The sequence below is a fragment of the Ovis canadensis genome, chromosome 13, assembly GCF_042477335.2.
Source record: "Ovis canadensis isolate MfBH-ARS-UI-01 breed Bighorn chromosome 13, ARS-UI_OviCan_v2, whole genome shotgun sequence".
Taxonomy (NCBI): domain Eukaryota; kingdom Metazoa; phylum Chordata; class Mammalia; order Artiodactyla; family Bovidae; genus Ovis; species Ovis canadensis.
Window position 1 is genome coordinate 52,091,088 of NC_091257.1, and position 7,548 is coordinate 52,098,635.

General features: G+C 39.0%; 1 pseudogene; it reads right to left on the reverse strand.

The window, feature by feature from the left end:
* LOC138416847 (patched domain-containing protein 3-like) overlaps positions 1-6,406 on the reverse strand; it is a 52,281-nt pseudogene extending 45,875 nt beyond the window's left edge.
* Positions 6,407-7,548: the final 1,142 nt, after the last annotated feature.

Sequence of the window (7,548 nt, forward strand, 5' to 3'; positions counted from 1 at the left end):
CCTTCTCTACCTTTTCTATGAGGTTTTTTTGGTTCATGTCCCTTTTTCATCTTTTCTATGAGGTCTTGCTCACTTACCTACTTGATTTTGGAGATTTCTTTACATATTTAGGAAGATAGTTCTTGTGATATGGGTGGCAGCTTTTATTTTTCAGAGATTGTCATTTGCACTTTGGCTTTTTAAAGAATGTTTTTGTGATGCTGAACTTCCTCCATCCTTCCCTCCTCCTAACACTCCCTTCCTGTTTCCTTCTTTTCTTTCTTTATGCTTAAAGGGACTTTCTGCACTTCCAGGTTAGGAAAAATGTCCCATGTTTTAGCTTAGTGCTTTGGGGACTTTGTTTCTGCTTTTATGTTTGGTTTTGTTTTTTAATCTGTCCAAAATTGATTTAGCACAGGCAGAGACACAAACACATATCTTACCCGGAAGCTGCTTGGATGTTTTGTACCATTCATAGATAATTCATTTCTCCCATCTCTGACACGCAGTATTGTCTTTATCAGTAAAATTTAGGTTTACTTTGTAACATTTTTCTGTTTCACTGTGGTCTTGCATTTGAGGGCTGTCTTGCACCTATAAATAGTATGTTCTTATATCTCCTTGGGATAGTTCCCCTTCATTCACATTCTGGCTATTTTTACTTTTTTTTTTTCATTCAAACTTTAGAAGCAGTTTTAAATAATTTAGACTTCGTTCTTTTAAAAAAATCTTTCTGTATATTTTTAATTAATTAAAATTATTACTGATCCTTTCTATCACAAAACAGGGCATGCATTTTTTTCATGTTCTCATGTGGCATTTTACTGTTTTTTCCATGTAAATCCTATACATTTTTTGTTGTTTACTTTCTTATACTGCATGCTTTTTCTATAATCTATATTTATTAGTATTTCAATTTATTTTTTCTCCTAAATTCTCTTTTATTCCTCTTATTTTCCATTTGGTAATTGTTTATATAAGACTGAGTATTGATTTCTGTATATTTATGTACCCAGGCAGCTTGCTGAATTCTGGTTCTAACAACTTTTCAGTTTATTGTCTTGAGTTTCCCAAGATATACAGTATATAATACATAATTCATAATAATTTCACCATCTCCTCTCCAACTTTTAAAACACCTATTATTTCTTTCTCCCACTAAATGTAATGACTAGGACCTCCAGAACAATATTAACTAACAGCAGTAATTGTGGACATCCTCGTCTAGTCACACTTTATTGATGTTGTTGTTCAGTCGCTAAGTTGTGTCTGACTCTGTGATCATGTGGACTGCAGCACGCCAGTCTTTCCTGTCCTTCGGTATCTCCCAGAGTTTGTTCAAGCTCGTATCCATTGTGTTGGTGATGCCATCCAACCATAACATCTTCTGTCAACCACTTTTCATTCTGCTCTGTCCTCAGTCTTTCCCAGCATCAGGGTCTTTTCCAGTGATTCAGTTCTTCACACCAGGTAGCCAAAGAATTGGCGTTTCAGCATCAGCCCTTCCAATGAATATTCAGAATTGATTTCCTTTAGGATTGACTGGTTTGACCTCCTTGCAGTCCAAGGGACTCTAAAGTAGAGTCTTCTCCAGCACCACACTTTATTATTTCCCCACTAAACAGGAAGTCTCAATGTTTGCAGGAGACACATAGTATTAAGAATGTAGTTTCTAGTCTTATTTAACTAAGGGACTGTTTGTTTACTAAGAATAAATACAGAATTTTAATAAATGCTTGTCAGACTCAGAGAGAGTCATATTTTCTTTGGATCTATTAATATGTTGAAATATAATAATAGATCTCCTAATATTGAAACATCCGTGAATACCTAAAACATGCACCACTTCTCCATATCCTGTTACTCTTAAAATGTGCTTCCAGCTTCTACAGTGCAAGATTTTATTAGGATTTCTGTATAGGGTTTTGGCATCATTGTTATTTGCAAGTAGATTTGAAACAATATAAGTACACGCTGAGGTATCTATTTTTTAATGATTTGATAGAATGCCTCTGTGAAAAAGCTCAGAACTTCAATTTTTTGAGTTAGAAAGGACATCATTTTTTGAGATTTTTCTCAATTGTTTCCAGGATTTTTAGTCTCTTTAGATTTTTATAGTTCTTTTGGGGTCACTGTTGGGTCACTATTGATAATTTCTATTTTCTAGAAAGGTGCCATTTCCCCTACATTAAAAAATTTTAGGATTGAAAAAAGCTATCTTTTATTAGTTTTTAAATTTTTTTTCATTTGTATTATTTACCTGACCTTGTTTCTTATTTTGACTATTTATGCATTCTTGTGTGTGTGTGTTTTTTTTTTTTTCCTGGATGGAGGGAACTACTTTACTGTGTTCCCCTCCAAGAAAATCTACTTTAAAGTTTTTCTACTTATTCTTATATTTTCTAACTTATTAATGAATTTCAATTTTATTAATTTCTTTTTCTGATTTCCTTAGTGTTGCATTTTTTCTAACTCTCTGTCTAATTGGTTTTCTTGTTTTTCTTCATTTAGGTGTATGACTATAAAGTTTCCTCTAAGCTTTGGTTTGGCCGAATCCTATATTTTCTGATATATATAAATCATATATATACTTATATCCATAGTCACATTTATTTATTTAGTAGACAAATGATTTTACTGTTACTTTTCCAGATATTCAATAACTTTAATTTTCTTTTTGATGCAAAAAAAATTGTAAGCAGAATTATTTTTAACTTCTAGGTATATGAGCTTTATTCACTTAAAAAATTAAATACTAGTTATGTTGTAGTCTGAGAAGCAAGGGAATTAGTGCCCTTGGGGTGACTTTCAGACTCTAAAGTGTAGAAGGTGGCAGACAATGCCTCAGCCCCTCCAGCGCCCCAGTCTCTGTGGAGTTGATTCTGAGGTGTCCTGGACACAGTATCTCAGAAAGTTCCCAGCTGAATGGAGTTCAGATTTCCCATGGAAATAACTAATTTATTAATGCACTCACTTGGCTTTTCTTTTTTCTCTATTTCTTTCTCCCCTTTTTGTCACTATCCTTCTGGAATAGAAGCTAACTGCAGCCAGTCCTGTCTTGGTGTCTGTCCTGGGAGAATCAAGGTAAGACACAAGGTATCTTATGAGAAACCATAAAAGAGTGATATGTGTGGTATTTTACTGTCACAGAAGGATAGAGGTCAACACTTTCTGGAAGGAGAAAGAAATGAGAAGTACTTCGATGCTTAGAATGACTGGAAGTATTAGAAAGAGGAGAGAGAGACCATATTTAGTGGCTGAATAGGAATATTTCAGAAAGATACAATAGCATAATCTAGACGGGATACCAGGAGTGTGTGATGTCACAGTCAGTGAAGCTATCCACAGATTTGCATGGCTCAGTGGGTAAAGAATCTGCCTGCAATGCAGGTGACACAGGAGACGTGGTTTGACCCCTGGGTTGGGAAGATCCCCTGGAGAAGGAAATGGCAACCCACTCCAGCATTGTTGCCTGAAAAATTTCATGGACAGAGGAACCTGACAGGTTACAGTCCATGGGGCCACAAAAAGTATGACTTGACTGAATGACTAAGCACACACGCACACCTTGAGGGAGGACGGAATGCCAAGCCGTGTTCTAAGAGCTAGGCTGCAGTGGAGAAGAGGCCCCCAAATCTTTCCCCATAGGAGTCTGTGTTCTTCAGACATAGAGAACAAACTCATGGATATGGCTGCAGAGGTGGTATGGGGAATGAAGGAGAGGGCGGGATACATGGAGAGAGTAACATGGAAACATACATTACCATATGTAAAATATATAGCCAATGGGGATTTGTTGTATGACTCAAGGAACTCAAATGAGGGCTCGGTAACAGCCTAGACCGGTGGGATGGAGAGGGAGGTGGAAGAGAGGAAGAAGGAAGAGACATGGGTAAACCTATGGCTGATTCATGTTGATATTTGGTAAAAACCAACACAATACTGTGAATAAATTATCTTTCAATTAAAAGTAAATAAATTGAAAAATAAGAGTCTGTGTTCTCCTTGGCCACCTGCAGTGTGATTCTGTAGATCAGAGAGCTGTGGCAGGTGAGACATGTCAGGCATTTGAGAGACACAGGGGAAGTAGTAATTACAATGACTATGGAACTGAGTGCCTCTTGCTAAGTACAAGTGATTTGTTGGAAAAATTTAATAAAAGGTCAGGAGTGATTAATCATAGATTTAAGGCAAAATGTGAAAGTCAGAGGACTTCCTTGCCATTGTGTGAAGGAAATGTCATATCCTGCAGCTGGAAGGCAATACAAATCCAAGGACCAGGCCTAGAATATAATTTAAAACATGGCAGAATTCCAGAGAAAGTGATCTAGTTATTACCATCTGGACATCCTGTATGTTGGTTGGACTAAATCAACAAGGATGGGCAAGAGTACAGAGGTCTTGGTAAGAGTCATGTGTTCCAGATGAACGGGTAAACCCTACAAAGGATTCAGGTCCTCCTACATCAGCGACATTGTTAGGGGTACAGTGGGCTGGGAACATGGAGGATATTCTATGCAAATTATTGGGTCTTCGCAAAACTTTGACCACTAAGAAGGAAGCACGATTCCTGGTAGGACTTTTCAGATTCTAGAGTAGCATGTCCAACACATCATGTGTTTCTGATCCATTTTCTAGATGACATGGGAGACTGCCAGTGTGGAGTCAATGGCAGAAGAGGAAAGGACTCTGCAGTAGGTCTAGACTCTGACATAAACAGTCCTGCTGCTTGGCCCATCAAATCCTAAGGCATCAGAGGAGTCTTTCGGGCAAAAGATAGTATGTAGTCTACATAGTGTGACAAAGTCACTAGGTAGACTTTGGCAAACCCCTCCAGGGACCAATCTGCAGCCATGACTGGGAGAGGCAAGCATAAAAAAGCTGCCTTCTTACCCTCCACTCGTGATATTTCTGAAGGACCATCTAAGCTTCAGAACATCTTCTAGGGTCAGCTGAGTCTCTGTTCAGACTGAATCCATTTAACCTCTCCTTTTGCCCATGCCTGTTTCCCTCATTCTCTGCAGCGGCTTTCAAGGTTTGTTCAGAAACTGTTTGGCATTTCTTCCCTCAAAAGGTGGTTCTGAATTCCCCTTCTTTTGTGTGTGGACAAGACTCAGGACTCACAGATTCACAGAAGCCATGCATGGAGCATTGTACCGTGGCTTAGCTTATGGGAAGATTGGTTCAGCCTCAGGTACACCCCATCCCTCCCTCACTCTTACACTCTTACAAGGAGGCCAGCTGCCATCTTCCAAGCACTGGGAAGGCAATGAGCTTCAGAGTGGATCCACCAATGGACAGCTTGATGAATCCTTGTAAAAGCCAAAACCACACTTCTAAGGTTTCCTGAATCCCTAACCCACAGAAACTGTATGAGACAATAAATGTTCATTGCTTTAAGCTGCAGAGTTTGGGGTAATTTCCTATGTAATAGATAGTGAATACACTGCCTTACAAATGTCCTTGAGAGAACTCTCCAGGGGATGTCTTGCCTGCAGATCTCTGCCTCAGAGTCTGTTTCCCGGGAAATCCATCCCAAGAGAGAAAGAAAAGGCATGTTGATATTACAGGGCTGGCTTTTTCAGAGGGATGCTGAATAATTTATTGCAGCTGAGTGTAGGGAAGCTGATTTATGGCAGTGAATGTGATGGGGAGGGAGACAGGAGGTTTTCTAAACCAGGCTCATAAAATATAACTTTTATTGTATAGGCAGTTAGGGGAGAGGGGCTACTGACGGTTTGGGGGCCAGAAGAACATTCTGGAAACAGAATGAATGGTGGAGAAAATGGAGAGACTAGCAGCAGGGAAGCAAATCTGCAGCTGGGTGTGATATTTGAACAAGATATAAGGAAATAAACTACCCACTAACCCCAGATGGTGGAACCTATAAAGTCTACCTAACAAGGAGTTGTTAGGACTGAGTGAGTTGACAATGGCGAAGGGCTGAGAACAGCTCCTGGCCTGTTGAATCCCTGTGCTTTGTGTTCGTTAGGTAAATGTGTGCTAGGCTGAGTGGTTTCTCTGTGGCCAGAGAATTTACCAGTCAATACTGGAACATCCAGAGTTCAAATAGGAGGGAAGGGCAGACAATGGTGTGATTCATGGTAAGGTCAGTGTTCTAGGAAACTCACTAATGGGAGAAAGCACGTTGGGTTGATGTCAATCATTCCAAGTTCAAGGCCTTGCTGCCTCTCTCAAATTGGGTTTGTGCTCTTGATAATAAAGGCCACTGGAAAGAGAAGCAAAAATCCATCACTGTGACAGTAAAAATAAATCCAGATCTTATGTCTTGCTGACATTTGATCAGCCACTCTGAGTTCTCCCGAGGAAACTTCAAGATGGAAGCCTCATCACGGCTGGCCGTGGCCTTTACTCTACTCTCGCTCTGCAAAGTGGATGCATGGCTGGAGACTTCCAAAGCCTTCATGGCTGCACTGCACCTCCTCCACAAATAGGAGGGTAAACTGTGGATGATTTGACCTGGCAAGTTCTTGCTGCCTTATTGCATAGGTCACAATGGATTATTTTCCTGAACGGCAATTTCCCATTTACTCGGGGCTTAAAAGGCTTCCTCTGATATTTCAGTTGCTGGCTCCAGCTAATGGGCCCGGCTAGCCCAGAGCAGTCACTCAATAGCTATGTAATTAAGAAAGTATTAGATGTCATGTAGAATAAAGAGGAGGAATTTTATGGCAAAAAAAAAAAGTAAGATGAACTGATGCCACCTAAAAACTCAGTCAGAAATAAGGCAGAGTCTGCCTAAACTAGGGTTTTAGGTACAAAGCCATCTAATGGAGGTGCTTTAATGCGGGTCTTTTTTGAAGATGACAAGTGAATTTCTGGAGAGCCATGAAGCCCGCATTCTTGAGGGGAAATGACATACAATTTTCTCAGCTGGGATTATATCCTCGAAAGAGAACCTGTGCTAGGGCTTATGCAGGGAATCTGTCTGGAAGAGTGAGTCTAAGGTCAGGGGTGAGGAGAGTCCAGGTACATGCACAGATGCTATTAAAGTGTGATTTTTTTTTTTTACAACTCAACTGCAGGTTTCCATCTTTGTGATAAGTCATAAATTTGCTTATCCATTTTCCCATTGTTTAGTATTTATGTTGATCCCATTCTTTTTTCTGTTAAAAACAGCATTTTGAAATGTCCCTGTGCATTACCTTTGCAACCATAGCTGATTTCCCTAGGATAAATTGTAAAACTGAAATGGCTAAGTCAAAGATTTTGATGCAGGTTATCACATATTCCTACAGAAATTTATACTAATTTACATGCTTTTGGGTAGTGTATGGGAATGTATATTGCTTCCTAAGTGGCATATTATTATTCTTTTCCATTTTTCCTAGATAGAAAATGAGATCTCAGTTGCTTATTTCTGATGTGAACATTTTAACCTAGAACAGAATATTTAAAGATGTACTTATTGGCCATCATAATTTTTTCTTCTATGGATTTCTCATTCATATCTTTCGTTCTTTTTTTTAGTGAGTGTGCCAGAATATTTTTCATATTTCTTTGAACAAATTCTTTATATAATAAGGAGTTTAGCCCTTTGCAAATATA